This window comes from Felis catus, chromosome B2, assembly GCF_018350175.1.
Source record: "Felis catus isolate Fca126 chromosome B2, F.catus_Fca126_mat1.0, whole genome shotgun sequence".
NCBI classification, from domain to species: domain Eukaryota; kingdom Metazoa; phylum Chordata; class Mammalia; order Carnivora; family Felidae; genus Felis; species Felis catus.
Window position 1 is genome coordinate 108,324,345 of NC_058372.1, and position 17,347 is coordinate 108,341,691.

Sequence of the window (17,347 nt, forward strand, 5' to 3'; positions counted from 1 at the left end):
GAATTCTAAATTGAACTTGGCAGTGTCCACTTCTCAGCTGAACATAACAGTATAGAGATAATGAGTATGTAAAGCATCAGAAAGTCTTTAAACTTTTCCCCTATTACAAAACATATAACATATATGTACATGCATGAATGATATAGTCCTATGAATTCACCAGATTACAAGATGCTGAAGAGCTAAAAAAAAAAAAGGACAACAAGATATGTCAATTTCTTGTTCTCTCCCTTTTCTTCTTCTATCAGAGAAAGTTCATTGAATTGTGCATGACAGCAAGTGTAGCTATTATATGGACCATTTATAAGCACTCCAATTAAAAAAAATGAAATCACTTGTACAATTGAATAATTTAACTGTAATTATTACAATAATATTTATCAAATCCACAATGGAGTGTGATGACAAGTTAAGCACCACTACTTAAAGGACAGAGGCATATTAGGTGTCATATAATTTTAAAATCCTATTTTTTGTATTATTTCACTTTATCATTATTATTTACTATAGTTTATAAATAGCAGCATTTTATAATGTATGGAATTATTACTCTGATTGCATAATATCTCATTTACCTAAATCCATTCAGACTGCTGAGCTATACTATCTACTGAAAAGAATGGCAACTAGTGACAACTTCTTTGAATTGTGTATTTAATTAGACCCTGAAGTACTTATATCATCAGTGTTTGTATTCTACTTTTTAAAATTTTCATTTAGCTCTTTTAATTCATGTCTTTAGGACTAATGTTGAATTCAATTCCAGGACAAATTAAATTAGAGTGTGAAGCCCCCACCCCGTATCAGTATATTGCATCTATGAATAATGTAGGTCCTGCTGCCCCTGACTATATACAGAGCTCTTAGATAACATAGCTTCCCATAGTGACTACCTCTTAACTGAGGTTTGCCAGTAAAGGTCAAGGAGAACAGCTTCACTGGATCTCTTTTATCCCTATCATCAACACCATTATGGTGAGCTGAATCAGTTTCAGTTTTGTCCTCTTTTAAAAGTCACTGACACAGCAAAGAAGCTGATGTTTTGACAAGCATAGCACATCAGAACTACCAAACAGAGGAAAAGATACTCCTAACACTATTTTTATAGAATGAGGAAATCTTAAAGAATTTTAAATCATTTCCCAAGAGGATTCTGTCAATCATTTGTTAACCAATGTCATAAGTGAACATAAATGCTTTCTTTTTAAGTTAATCAGTACTCATACATTCAATATTCACTCAAAAAATATTTACTTATGCCTGTTGAGGGTCAGATACTCTGCTGGGCATTACATCCCTCAGCTGTCTTTGAGTTGAGGAGGATTTCTCAAGTTAGAGGATATCAAAGCAGTTAGGGAAAATACCTTCATTTGAATACAAAGAATGAAGAAATGCACCTGAAAAATTTAATCTATTAGTCTCAATCAAAAATGTTAACGTGATTCTGTATACATATTATTCTTTGGGAAAACACTTAAAAATCACATCCAAAGCTGGATGACCAGACAAATTGACATTTACCAGCCTCAGTATGATAGATATATTCATAGCATGCTACTTCTTTAGCATTTTAAGATTTTGCTATTTTCTTTTTTGGCATATATATGTTCAGAATAAGTTTTTAATGATTTGTCTGCTTTTTGATTTGCTTGCTTTATAGAGGGAAGCGATAGCTATGTACACCAGGTGTTTTGCTTCAGGGAAGTGATGGTTGGCTAACTGCTGTTCTCAGAGGTTGCTTCCACTCAAACCCTGTGTATTGCAGGTAGGGAGCTGGACCAAGCATAATTCTTACGACAGCAATTTTCAGCAAATTGTTCTGCTAAATAGAAATATATTACTTGAAGCCTGGAAAAGTGATGATAAACCTGACCCTTCAGCCCTACTTTTAAAGGTCATTTTGGTTAAACGTAAGCAAATCGTGGTACAAAGTACCTTTTACTTGCTGTTTCTCACTTATATCTCCCCTCATACCTCATTATGCTAATGTAATGACTTATTTGACAGAGTAGTTTCATCCATAATCTTGGAAATATATAATGGATTTAATTTTCAAGGTTATATTTTCAGAAAACTATTAATGTCCCTTTCAAAGTCATTGAGACTGAATTATGTTTCAGCAAAATATTAAGTACATTAAAGGTTCCTCTTAGATTTGAGTAAAGCCAATTGGCAATCCAGTTGCAATTATTTAACAGCTTTGAGCCCTGAATTGTTAGACTTATTATGAATTATCCATGCTAACCATTATCTTGAAAAATTAAACTTCTCTGCCACATTCAAACTTCATCAAATAGTGTCACCAAAATAACTATAGGTTCTCTTTTTAAACTGTCAGAGCTTTTCATTTTTAAATGTTTATTAGATAATGATCCTTAAATATTCAGGAAATCTTACCTGAATTGAATAAGATTGCCTCCTGCTAAAAAGTGACTTTTCATTTCCAGGAGAAAACAAGTATTTGTGTATACCATCTCCTCCACATGCATCATGTAACCAGAACCACTCACATTTATGTACATGATATTGAAAAATAACTAGCACTATATTATTCTAATAATTATTGGGCCTTATAATTAAGCATTAAAACCTCTTCAGTCTGGGAATGGTTTTCACCAATATTCTGGCCAAAAGCTCCATAATGGATACATATCATCTGGGGGAAGTATCTACTAAAGGTCCTATGAAAACAATCTCAGTGATTCTTAACCAATAAGAGACCTGTTAGAATCAGGTTTGCACAGAGATTTAGATTTCTCTTGTTATAGTTACCCTACTGCTCATCCTAGGAAATGATATATTTATGACATGGCAGAATATGTAGTTGGTATGACCTGGAGTAAATAATATCAGACTCACGTGTGCTTGACTTAACTCTTTAAGCTCTTGTGTCATTCTTGATACCTTACAAATAGTTGGCCTCTTCCATTTAGAACCTTATTGTCTGAAAGTTAGCACAAACAAAAACACATAAGAAAGTGTATTTTAATGCCTAAAAGATGACATTAACCAATAGAAGACGGTTAAAAATCTTCATCACAGGTAAGTGGTAGTGAAGTAAATTTTGATAAGGTTGAGTATCATTAATCATGTGTCCTTCTAACTCAAAGAGGTTCTTTTATTACTTCAAAACTTGAGTAGGTATGGAAACTCTGTTTTGATAAGTCAAAAAGGCCCAAGCTTGCTGAAATTGCTGCTTCACTGCTCCTAGTATGTTGAACTCACACACATTTCCAAGGTGACTCACTACCATACATGAATTCCAACAAGTGGGAAAAGAGAATGAGGTGAAGTGAAGGACACCCATTATGGGAAGGAACTGGAAGTTGCACACATCACTTCCACTCTCATCTTACTGGCCACATTTTAGACATATGACCACACTTAGTGGTATATGGAATCTGAGAAATCTGGTCTTTATTGTGGAACCTGTGTACCTGGCTGAAACATTATGCACCTGCAACTAAGAAAGGGAATTAAAAACAAACCAGAAAAGCATAAAACAAAACATAAATACTATATATTTAGAGCATCTGGCATAGGCATTTAAAACAGAAGGACAGGGATAGAAATAAGATGGCCAGGCCAGCCCATGAGAAGGAATAAGGGGAAAATTCAGAAGGTTATTTATGTGATTACCAGTCAGTTGTTTTTTTTAGAATACAATAAAAATCAACTGAGTATCTAAGTGAAAAGGGACTTATTATAAAGCATTGGGTAGTTCCCAGAACCACAAAAATGCTAGAGAAAATGAGTAGGAGTTCAGACAGGCTGGACAGCTTAATATACACCAGATCATTACCCAGGGCCGGTGTAGTTATAGAGTCACCACAATGAGCACCTTTACTGCCAGACACAGGCTGCTGGGTTGCTGGACTCTCACCTCCATTGTTATTACTATGTCAAAAATCTGTTTTTCTCTATATTTCTGTGAAGAGGAGCATACAGTTGACTGTGCATCTGAATACATCCGAATACACTGAACATCTGAGTGTGCTTCACATGCCAGGATACTGAGAATTATCAGCCTTCTTTTAACATCTTCAATGTGTTTGAGTGTAATTCATCACATACACCACACACAGACAAGGACATTCAGACATATTTTTTTTTCTATTGGGAATTCTAGTTCCTGTGTGATATTTTACTTTCCTAGTGCAATGTTGAGTTGCCCTGATCCTATTCAGGGTCCTTCCACCTACCAATTCTTATTGTGCTACCTGTGGAAAACATATGAAATTGAGAATTCCTTCCTTGCTTGACTTCATGCCCACCGCAAGTAGAATTTAGTTCTATTCTGCCTTCTCTCTGGGTATTTCCAGTGTCTGTCAGTGGACCAGAATCATACTTGTACATCGTCTTACAGATGTTGGAGGCCAATCCTAACTTTCTTTAAGTTAAAAGCCTCAGGTTATAAACAATGACTCCACTAACATTTTTTCAAGTTTACATATTTATTTTGAGAGAGACAGACAGAGACAGAGAGAGAGCACAAGTGGGGAGGAGCAGAGAAAGAGGAAGAGAGAAAATCCAAAGCAGGCTCTGTGCTGTCAGTGCAGAGCCCAATGTGGGGCTCAAACCTATGAATCATGAGATCATGACCTAATTAAAATCAAGAGTCAGGTGCTTAACCAACTGAGCCACCCAGGTGCCCCTCCACTAACATTCTTTAAGTTATATCTCCTCTGAGCAAGGTATAACAGTCTACCTGTTCAAGACAAGGTAACACAGAAGCAGTAGGGCCACCAAAGCTTCGCTGAATACACACTTCATCACATACACCACACACCCAACATTCACATATTTTGAAGAGCCAGTAAATCAGAAGTTTCCTTCTATCAGTTCAAAAATCTAATGATGAGGGGCTCCTGGGTGGCTCAGTTGGTTAAGTGTCCAACTTCAGCTCAGGCCATGATCTCACAGTTCATGGGTTCAACCCCCCCCACCGGGCTCTGTGTTGACAGCCTCAGAGCCTGGCGCCTGCTTCAGATTCTGTGTCTTCCTCTCTCTCTGCCCCACCCCTGCTCACATTCTGTCTCCCTCTTTCTCAAAAATAAATAAACATTAAAAATTTTTTAAAAAACAATGATGATTTAATAAGAGAGAAATTATAATGCCTCCTGCTTTTTTATTGGAAAAAGTTTCTTCATAATTCAGTAGTAAATATCATTGAATAATACCATTTAAAACATATAAAATTGCAATAAATGCATGATTTATGCTTACATTAATATTCATTACTTAAAAGCAAAGGCAATTTTTTTTTTGCAAAATGCAATTTAGTTGAAAAATCTACATATTTCTCTTCAACAACACCCCAAATTACTCTCCTCAACACTAATATGTCAGATAAGGATTTAAAATTTATTAACAAATTTACCAAAGAAATTTTTTTCAAATAATTTTATGCATTAGAGCAAGCAACAATATAAAGACAAAATTATGAGTAATAAAAACATCTAAATATTAATTTAAAACCATTTGAGGCACATCATGAAACAGACACAGAAATAATAGCTTGGGCAAATGCTTACTTCTAGAATTAGTCTGTCAAATCCCCTATAGGGAATGATGACTTAAGCCAGAATGAAGGAAAAATCAGTGAAGTAGAAAAAATGGAGTTGAGCCTTTCGACCAGCTGACAGTGTTATGATTAAATCTGACATACAGTAATCTAGAAATCAAAACTGCAAACTAGTTAGCACCAAAACAAATCTTATAACTTTAGAAAGATCAACCTTGAAGACAAGTAAAGTCAAGTGTTGATAAATTGAACATATACACTGGAAAGAATAAAAGGTGTTTCAATTTAAAAGCAAAAAGTGGTTTCCTTCAATAAGAGTTAAGATGCTGAACAAAACTATAGCATAAGCCACATGTATGTTATTGTGCTTGTGTGTATTTGCTGTAGATTTTGACTCAACTAGGAAAGTAGCAAAGAAAAATGAAATAAAATAATGAGCTCTAAGAAATAAAAAAACACAAAAGACATAACAGAATAAGAGCTTATTTTGAGTTAATAATTTAAAAAAAAGTTAAAACTGTAAATAGTTAATAAACAACAATTGAAATATATAAAACTTATCTCCAAGTGAAGTTAAATCCATTTTATTTAAGAATAAGGGATCAATGAAGAAAGAAATTAAACCATTCTAAGTTGGAGTGGGAAATTAAGTTACTGAGGGCAGCAAATGAGAGTAGGTGATGGATTACTACTTTCATTATGTTTGGGAAAAGGGATATTAAAGCTATATCACTGGTGCAGTTTTGTACTTGTGGTGCCTGAGATGAGTTGAAATAAGGTCTAATGAAGTAGAAATATGTTTGCCAAAATATTCCATGTCATATATGAACAAATTATCACAACACCTGAGACATTTTTCTAAACCATCATGCAGTTTAACTATTAGGTGGGAGAAGGGATATGGAAAGGAATGAGAAGGAATTGTTTCTGAACAGAAAACTAAAATTAGAAATATTTTAATTTACTTTCAATAAGCATGTGGTATAAAGCACTGATCTTAGAATACGAAAAGTGCTCTATAAATGTAACAACAACAACAACAGCTAACCAATCAACAAAACAAACAGAGGAACAACATTAATAACACCAGCAGAAACTTGAAAAATAACAGTCAATATGATATACTGACGGAGAACCTAGGAAATGGATTTATACTCTTGCCCTACTATTACATATTCCAGTAGACAATTCACTTAACTCCATCAAACCTTAGATTTTTATTTCTTTTTTTTAAGTTTATTTATTTATTTGATAAAGAAAGAGAGAGAGAAAGAATGCAGATGGGAAGAAAGAAGGAGGAGAGAGGGAGAATACCAAGCATGTGGGGCTTGAACTCACAAACTGTGAGATCATGACCTGAGCTGAAATTGAGTCAAATGCTTAACCAACCAAGCCACTCAGGCACCCCAGACTTTTTATTCTTAAAATGAGTGTGGTTCAGTAGCTATCCTTGCCCTATTTTGCCTCTCAGCACTGAGACAAGCCCTAATTGCAGAAACAGCCACCCACTCTTCATCAAGAAACTTGACTGTATTTATTATGTTGGATACTTGGAGATGCAATTAACCAAAACTCACACAGTCAACTGCAAATAGTACAAGGATTTTAAAGGATGCATAAGGAAGACACTACCTAATAGATATCCAAAGACAGACATAGTTTGGAGGCTAGTAGATATGTAGTACAGTTTAATCAGAATATATCTGTCAACAATACTACAGCACTATCATCATGAGGTGATGGGGCTTGGTATTAGATTTTCTGCAAAAAATAGAACTCACCATACTGGGTAAGTTCATTAGGTGCTCACACCTTCATATTATGGCCTCACGGCCAGCCTCTCCCATGAAGAACTGCTCCTATGGGTAGAGCCATTTGGTTATCACCAGCAGATTGAATTGGACCTTGAAAATTATCTTTACCAACTCTTTATCTCTCAGGTATGGATCCAAGGTCAGTTTTGTTTTTGTTTTTGTTTGTTTTTTCAGGGTGTTTGTATACTACCAATATCTTTTCCCACCACAATTCTGATAGGTGGAGAATAAGTGCAAAGTTGGCTAGCTAGATGGGATTCTAGTATTTTTAGATCAATTACTCAAACAACGTAGGTATAACCCCAAATAGTGTACTTTCCAAATACTACAGTGGATAATGTAGACTGAAGCCAAACTGAGGTTTTACACTCTCACCAGAATCTACTCTGAGCCTATAAACTCAAGAAGCTGCATAACAAACATCATGGGATCACATCTTGAATATTAATAACTAGAGCTAATGGAGTTCATGTGGTCCCTTGAAGACATCATGTTCTCTCACACCTCTATGCATTCCTGTATTCTTTTTCCTTTGCCTGAAATGCACTCTCCCACCAGTTCATCTGCCAAATCATTCTTTATTCCTCAATTCTCAGTTAAAGGTCCTTCTACATTGTGAAATTTCTTTATTTCTTCCAACAAATATGGGTATTTACTGACCAGGCTAACATCATATAGATCCTTCTAATTAATTAAACTGATTTTCTGTCCTCTAGTTGTATTCCATGTTGTTAATGTCAAGAATCTAGACTTTTAATCTTTTTATACCTCTGCAACCACCACAATGGATAGCCCAGAGTAGATGTTTAAAAAAAGAACTGTTGCTTAGGATATTCTGTGGAAATATTCCTATTTTCTTTTTTAAAAAAAATTTTTTTTCAACGTTTATTTATTTTTGGGACAGAGAGAGACAAAGCATGAACGGGGGAGGGGCAGAGAGAGAGGGAGACACAGAATCGGAAACAGGCTCCAGGCTCTGAGCCATCAGCCCAGAGCCGACGCGGGGCTCGAACTCACGGACCGCGAGATCGTGACCTGGCTGAAGTCGGACGCTTAACCGACTGCACCACCCAGGCGCCCCTATATTCCTATTTTCTAATGCAGAGGAGAGACTACTGCATGCATGAAAGGAAATCATCTATATGTGGTACAATCTAATAACCAAACAAGTGAGATTAATATTAAAACAAAACATTTATTTAAATTTTTTCTTTATTACTTATTTGTTTTTGGCATAGTAACAATTTTGTAACATTCTAAAAGTATTTTGATTATTGATCCTTTAATACTTTTTAAAGTCATACAAATAAGAGAACTTTGTTTATTCTGATGCAAGTTTTTACTAAATTAATAAGAAAAAGAAATTGAATAGGTCAGACAGCCAATGGGTATTGAGTACCTACATTGTTTCTGGCACTAGGAAATAATTACATATGACTCACAACTTATAAATTTTATGGATATTTAAGTCATCAATATTTGAAATATTAGATAATATGAAATTAACAATAATATGGTTTAAAATGCAATGAAAAAAATTGGCAACCAAAGAAGGCTGCAGAACTCTTAAAAAATAAGTCTGCTCTTCTTGGGGAAAAAGAAGGAGGCATAATTTGATGCTTTTATTATTTGATGGGCAGCTAAACCTTAAGCAAAGCAGAAAATACACTATTTTCCCCCCAATACATGAGGATTATTTAGCTCAACGGAAAATATGGATCACCTTGTTAAAAGAAGAAATTTTCCCTTTTCTAAATGGATTTACATCATACAACTATGCCAAAAGTAATGCCTGTTTGAGGACTGCACATACTTCATTTAAAAGAACACCAAACGGCTAAAGAATCAATCTGCCTATAGTAGTTGGTGATGGTAGTGCCAATAATGAAATCCAACAAGGTGTCACATCTGCCCTTGACCCAAGAGAGAGTCACTGGAAACTGGATAAGATGATTCCCCTCCCTGGTACTACTCCTCACTGCCCTCCAGGTGATTTCTAAAAGTAACTCATTCAGACTACATATCAGGGGGCACAAATAGATCTAGCCAGTGAGCCCCTTCTTCTGGGCAAGGTTGTGTTTAGTTGAAAGCTGTGTCATTTTCCTATGGGGTTAGAAAGGGTAAATATTTTCAGCAAAATAACTGATGAAGAAAGGTTTCCACAAGGAAGCAGATAAGAAACTGAGAGCTGGCATGCCTCAAAGTAGGGACACCTGGGAGAGAAACCCTTCTTGATGAATTAACCTTCAGCTGCCTTCTCCTGTAAACTGGAATTGCAGTCTGAATGAATCTGAGGCACAGAGAGGCAAAATTATTCACCCAAGGTTGAGTGTGGTTTCAAATCCAAGTAGTCTGAGTTTAGGTCTTACTTCCCTAACCACTTTGTACTCAACCTTTCCTTTTCAAATTATAGATTTCCTTTATACATTGTAATTTCTCTCTGAAATTGCCCTACCTGTTGCCTTAAGGAAAGCTTTATTTGTTGGTGGAATTGCCTAAAGAAACAACACAGGAGGGAAATGGGACCTTAACTACACTTTCTTCTTAAAAGCTCCAGTGAAAGGTGGCAAAAGCTTAGAGTGCCCAGTACTCAGTTCCCAGAAGTGGGCAATGGAGTAGGAGGGCAGTGTATGGAGATAGAGGGAGTAGTGAGGAGATAACCTCATTGCTAAGGAAATACTACAAGGTATATAGGCTCGAAATGGATCAATATTTAAGCTCAGAGAGCAAGAAGAAAGTCTTCTCTGAAATAGGAAGTGGAAGAAAGCCCAAATCTCTGGATTTTAAAAAAAAAAAGTATATGAACAATTTTCAAGTGAAAAATCAATAATTTTTCGAACAAATCTTTAATTCCAGAAGAGAGTTTTGTTTTTATTTGTTTTTAATAAAGGAATAGCTTGAAGATGCAGTCATAGGGAGGTAGTTTGTGAGTTAGTCCTCAACTATGAACATTGATATGTCTGTACCAGATATGATCAATATCCTACAAAATGGTGCCCAATTGTATATCCACTCAAAAAAACTTGAAAAGTTCTGAAACATGAGATTCTGGTTTATGTGATATAATGACAATTCATGCACAGCCACATAGATTTAAAATCTGAAAAAAAAAAGAGATGTCCATCATTGGTAGATAGATAAATAAATTGTAGCATATTCATATGATCGACAGTAATCGCATCATGAGTAGTTGCAATGAGAATGAACAAGCTACAACTACATACAAGAGCATGGATGAATCTGACAAACAATGTTAAGAGAAAGAAACCAGAAACAAAGAAGTACATATTTTGAAGCTATATTTATGTAACAACAAACCAGACAAAACTAACCTATGGTGTTTAGTTAGGATAGTTCTTAACCTTGGGTAGTGGGGAAAACTGCATCTGAAGAGGAGAATAGGAGGGTTTGGGATGTAATATTCTACCTTTGCCCTAAGTTGCAGTTACACGTATGCTCAATTTCTAAAAATCCACTGAGTTTTACACCAATTATTGTGTGTGTGTGTGTGTGTGTGTGTCTTATGTGTCAATAAAACAAGTTAAATATTTTTGTATATAATCTTGAACCGAGATGAGTCTAGTCCAGCCTAAATGTGTTATCTATCATTCATTTCAAGCAGATCCAATAAACGGGTTTCCTCTTTGGCAAGATTTAAACTGATAATGGAGGGGAAAAAATAGAAGAAGAGAAATAGATACTGTGATAATTAGAAATCTAATTAGCTCTGTATTTTAATACAATTGGATACAATTATCTGTGCCCTAAAATACAAAACATTATTCTTTTGTCAGATAACTGATATTTTAAACTGCTAAACTTCTATGGGGAAAAAATATATACCTCATTCAAAATTCTTATTTTTTACTTCTCTATTAATATAGACTCTTTGTAAATGAATTCGGATTCCTCTGAAAAATTCTATCCTGTAGTCTTTTCTAACATCTGAAGGAAGTTGACAGTATTGTTCACACACTTATTAGACAGAAACTGGTAGGTAAATACATAAAACAAGTCCCTAGAGAATAATATTTGAAATAACACATTTTATATATTCCTTTTATCTTAGCTGAAAATATTTTTTCTTATAAGAATCTGTCCACATTTTGTGACATGCTTTGCCCAGAGAATGTCTGAGCATAACATTTATTTCAAGATTGCTAATCAGGCATGCATGCTATTGTGGTTTACATATCCAATTTGATTTACCCACTCAGGCAAATGTAAGGGCATCAATGCACTTGAGCAAGCTTTCTCCCTCTTTAAATATCCTATGGTCAATAACTTCTTAGTTAATCTCATTGCACTGGGTAAAACAGTTCCCTCCTAAAATTACCTCAAGAAGAGGGTGACAAGCACTTTAAGAAAATGTGGCTGGAATTGTGATCAGAAATTGGAGGAATGAGATAGGTCTGAAGAATAGTTATTCTCTCTTTCTTTCTGGCTCCATGGGGTATCTCATAGTATTCCTGCTTCTGGGCACAAACTCTCCATTCTCTTCTAGATACTGATAATTTTCCATTTTTTTCTGGGTCAATGACTCCTACTTTTTTTTTCTTACTTAAAGTCTCTGTTCCCTCCAAAATTGTAATTTATTTTTTAGATTAGGATTCTTGATTGCATATAACAAGAACTAACTACAACCATCTTACTTTTAAAGGGAAGTGGGATATTAAAGATATGCACAGGTAAGACTCCAAGGGCAAACATACAGGTGGTTTTCAAGAATGGAACCAGAAGTGTTTTGCTTGAACATTCATCTCTTTCTCATTGCATGTTTCCTTCATTCTTCCTCCTTCTCTATAGACCCATTTTTTATAGTTCCCTAGTTTGCATGATAAAACATATCCACCCAGAATTCCTAAGCCCACATTCAGAGTCCAGTAATATGAAAATCTGTCTTTCTGTTCATTCTAATTTCATCTTGGGAGAAAGTGTCCAATTGAAATATGGTCAGAGCAGAGCTTCCTAGTGAAACATTGCTAGAAACTCACGTGTCAGGAGGGATAGGCAATTTTAGGGGAGAGGGACTGAGCAGAAATGCCAGTAGCTGCAGACATCAACATAGAATGATTCCAATGCTTGCAACTCTTTCTTTCAAAGCATCCTCAGCTTTGAATCACTTGTTCTACAACAATTAAGTTGGTACTTTATAATTCAAATTCTAGAGAGAGTGAATGCCATGTCAAAGCATGTATTTCTTACAGCCTGCTGGGCAGTGCATCACTAGCCTGTCTATGATTTGACAGTCCTTGTGCCAGAGTCTTGAGGCACAACACATGGATTAGAGTCAGATTTCCCCAGAAGGTGTGGCGGACATTCTAAGTCTTGGCATATCTAGTAAGATAACATAACTGTCTGAGTTATGTCAAAGAGAAATGTCACAAATATATTCTTTATATAGTAATGTTAACCGTGGTCATGTCAAGGTCCATTATTCCTTTGGAAATGTTCTTTGAAGGGGAAAACAAAGTTCTATGAACAATTATGTTTGGAATAAACAGCAAGGTTAATCCTCTTTTTTGGGATTTTATAAAATATGTTAGATTATTAAATGCTCAAAGAACATTTGTGCTTCTATTTAACCCATGTCCCATCCTTGTTGAATGCAGTTAACATAGTTTGAACTCTTATTTTGCAAATTAAAGGAACCAATTCTTTAAGTCATATTTTATGGGGAAGAATTGAAGACAAAAATGAAGTCCCCCCCCACCTAAGAAAAAAATGAAGCTCAGCCTCAAAGATAAATGAGGAAACAGAATATTGAACTTAAATATTCAGAGAAGTTTTTTGTTGTTCTTGTGCCTCTTCTCACTGAATAAAGATTTCAGTATCCTCTCTCAACAAAACTGACTTTTTTAAAACTTTTATTTATTTTTGAGAGAGAGAGACAGAGCACAAGCAGGGGAGGGGCAGAGAAAAAGAAAGACACGGGATCTGAAGTAGGCTCCAGGCTCTGAGTTGTCAATACAGAGCCCCACGCAGGACTCAGGCCCACAAACCTGACCTGAGCCGAAGTTGGACGTTTAACCAACTGAGCCACCCAGGCGCCCCAACAAAACTGACTCTTGAGGCATCTCGTGGCTCAGTTGGTTAAGTGTAAGAATCTTGATTTTGGCTCAGGTCATGATCTAGTGGGTTCCTGAGTTTGAGCCCCATGTGGGCTCTCTCTCACTGCCCCTTCCCCACTCCCTCCCTCTCTCACTCTTTCTCTACCCTTCCCTCCCCCCCCCAAAATAAATAAATAAAGTTAAAAAAAAAAGCCTGAATCTGTACTCAATCAATATGATGGCAAAGGTTATTCATTAATTATTTTTTTTTAAATTTCCCTTGCAAATACTATTACAGACTTAAACTATGGTCTTTTATTTCTGATTACATATTTCAAGGAAAGAGATTTGGGAACAATGATGAAGGCAGGGATGGAACTGGATAGGTGTCAATTTATTCATATCAGTATTGGGGATCTAAATCTATAAATTAAAGAAAGAAGGAGACATAAATCCCAGCCAAAAAATGAGGACTATTAGTTCTCTGTCCAGAAAATTGGGATAAAATGTGTTCTACATTATAGAAAATTTATCATAGAACCAGTGTCAATTAACATTAATAGAGAATATTTATGAAACAGTTCTAAATATTCTATGTATTTTAATTCATTTCATTCACACAGTAAACCAATGATGTAATAGAAGTGTTATTCTTATTTTCTAGATTAGGAAATTGAGGCACAGAAAGTGTAGGTAAACTGCCTACACGCACACAACCTATAATTTGTAGAGCCAAAATTTGACTAACATACCTGATACTATGATGTTATTAATATAAACAGATTTTTGTGTTTTTATATGTAAAGATGGGAAGTAAAAGAAGTAAAATTGCCTTATTTAGCCTTGAACATAATAATAAATCTAACTATTAGAGTTTTTATCATGTTATGGTCAGCATTTATTTTTATACAAAGAATTTGTATATAACAGTGTCTCAAAGGATATTATTCTTTCTTCTTCTCACTATAGACAATCTCCAGTCAAATCTTTCTCACCTGATCTCTTCAGTAATTTAGACTTCTTCACAAAAAGTTTCAACCTAAGATTTGAGTATCTTGGTTATTTGGAAGATTTAGATACGATATAATTATGTTCGCTGTCAAGTATGAATAATAGGACTGAATTTATAGTTCATCATTTATCTTTAATTGTATATTGAGGACAACATTACATATTAAAGAGCAGGCTTCCTTTACTGTTGAATGAGGCCATGCACTTGGTGAGGTTTGATTAGTCACAAGCCTAAAAAAAAAAGTATCTCACTTTATTTGCCAAGGATGTCAAATCATCTTTATATAAGTATAGAGCTTAAAAAGCCAGAGTAAAACAAAAAAAGTAATTTCCTGAGAAGCTAAAAAATGAGACTCCACTGAGTATAGGAAGGACTTGGCTATTTACAGAGCATTTGGTCTGATTCCTAAGGAGGTAGGCTAAACCCAGGTTGGGGGGGGGGGAGGGTTATGCATTTTATATCCTTTAATAACGAATACACTATTTTAGCAAAGTCCTCAAAACTGTCCCATTCCATTTTAAATTTATGAAACAGGTTAAAGATACTCTTAATTGCATACTTGGCATATTAAATATCTGAAAATATTTCTCATAATTTGAAGATCTATTATAAAATAGTAACTTGAGAAACTGCTAGGAAAAAAAACAGTGCTCTCAAGGTTTTTCATTTGTTTGTTTTTGTTTTTTACACCAACAGGAACAGAAGAATGCTCTATCTTAATATAAGGTTAATGTATTTGCATCTCTTGCATTATTAAAAAAAATCCTAATCCTGGATAATTATTCCTATATATGTAAGTATACATTATTTTAGTATAAATTTTGGATGAGTGCTATAGCAGAACAGAGTAATCTGTCAAAAATCCAGGTTCCCTGTTACTTAAGTATGTACCTTTCTCTGTAGGTGAATTTCCAGAAGGGGACTACATCTCTCAGACCATTGCAGTTAGGTATAGCCATATGATTGAGCCTGGGTCAATGGAATATGAGCTGCATTTCTGTACACCACGTCTAGGCTTGACCCATAAAAATTCCCTCCAAGTTATATTCTTCCATTCCCTTTCCTTTTCTACTAGCAACAGGTCAATTCCCTAGGAACTTTAGAAACTGTGTTGAAAATGGCAATATCCATCACTCTGCGACTCAAAAACTGCATGGAGAAAATTCCTTCCCCATTCCAGCTCTACCCCCAGATTATAAGTAATACTGCACTGCAATATCAATGGCCAAGAAGTAGAATTGTACTGGGAGTCTATTTTAGCAGCTAACATTATACTAACAAATCCAGAAGCAATAATTAGAAAATTGTTCAAAAATATATTATTTTTAATGTGGAATTTATTAAAACTATTTTCTTCTTTGAATATTTAACTGCTACTTTTACTAATAATTATTTATAAAATATAATTGAGAGGATTATTGCATGATTTCATGTAGTATGTGTTTATTAGGAAAACTGCTATATATAAGGTCCAATGGTTAACACTGTGCTTGAGGAGAAAATTCAGCTATAAATTGATTATAATTTAATATGGTATATGATAAGTGATCTTCACTATGTTTGTTGCCTTTAGAGCATTCAATGCTCAGTTCAGATTCTGTGTGGACAGATGTTCTAATTTTTATACAAATATCTGCCTAATGAGAGAAACACATTGTTGGCTAAGCAAGTTACATAAAGGAAAAACATTTCTATGGTCAGCCCTTTTACTGTTAACCAGAGATATACATTCTAGCCCTCTCCTTTAATATTTTAAAGGGGAAAAACCCAAGAATTTATGTACTGTTAAAATTAAGGGAAGAGGCTAGAAAGTAAATCTACAGTTAAACTTAACCTACAGTTAAGCCATAAGAAATGTTCCTTTGTTCACATAACTTGTTTAGCCAACCATGTGTTTCTCTCCCCCAAATCTGGAGGAATTAAAAAAAAAATCCCTGTTAAATAAAGATGAAAGGCCCTATGACAAAGTCTGTGTAGAAGTCTTACATCAGAACAAGGTTAGTAATACTAGAAGAGGAAAGGAATGATTTTATTTTTTTATGTTTATTTATTTTTGAGAGAGAGAGAGAGAGAGACAGAGAGATTAGAACACGAGCAGGGGAGAAGCAGAAAGAGAGGGAGCCACAGACTGGGGCAGGCTCCAAACTCTGAGCCATCAGCACAGAGTCTGACACAGGGCTCAAACCACAAACCCTGAGAACATGACCTGAGCTGAAGTTGGACACTCAACCGACTGAGCCACCCAGGTGCCCCAAGAAAGAAATGATTTTAACTCACTCAGTGTCTTGATGTAAGTCTAGACTATAGGTATATTCTCTCTTTTCTTTCTGTGTCAGTAAGCAAGGATGAGAGCTCCATTCAGTCATTCCTCCCCCTAAATATCCATCTATTCAATTCATGAATATTTTAAACATTATACCTTGGGTTGCCAACTTGCTTAAGGAAAGGTATTGAAACCTGGGAAGGTACAGAGAAGGCATTCATTTATCTTCATAGAGAACTATAAACTACATCTCTAGCAACTCTATAGTTTAGCCAGAAAATAATTGGCTGCAGTAGACAAATGGCTGTTGGGCACAGGAATTGAAAACTATCAAATTTTAATAGATTTCCCTGCTCAACAAACAAACCAAAAAAATCATCAGCCTCATAAAAAAGTGTGAAACATAAAGAAAAGAAAACTGTGTACTAGTACATTAAAAAGAGAATAGTTACATAATTTACTTTTCTGAAAGAACAGATGAAAATTTTAGTAAACACTCATATGAGTCCAACAAAAGCTTAGATAAAATTATCTGAAATGGGACTAAAGAGTTATATTAAGTGTATAGGCTTAAATTCAAAAATGTAAAACAAAACAAAAAGTAAGAAAACTCAAAATGGAAAAGAAAAATAAAAATCTCTATTTCAGATAGTGTGGAGCAGCCTTAACTTTATACACAATTAA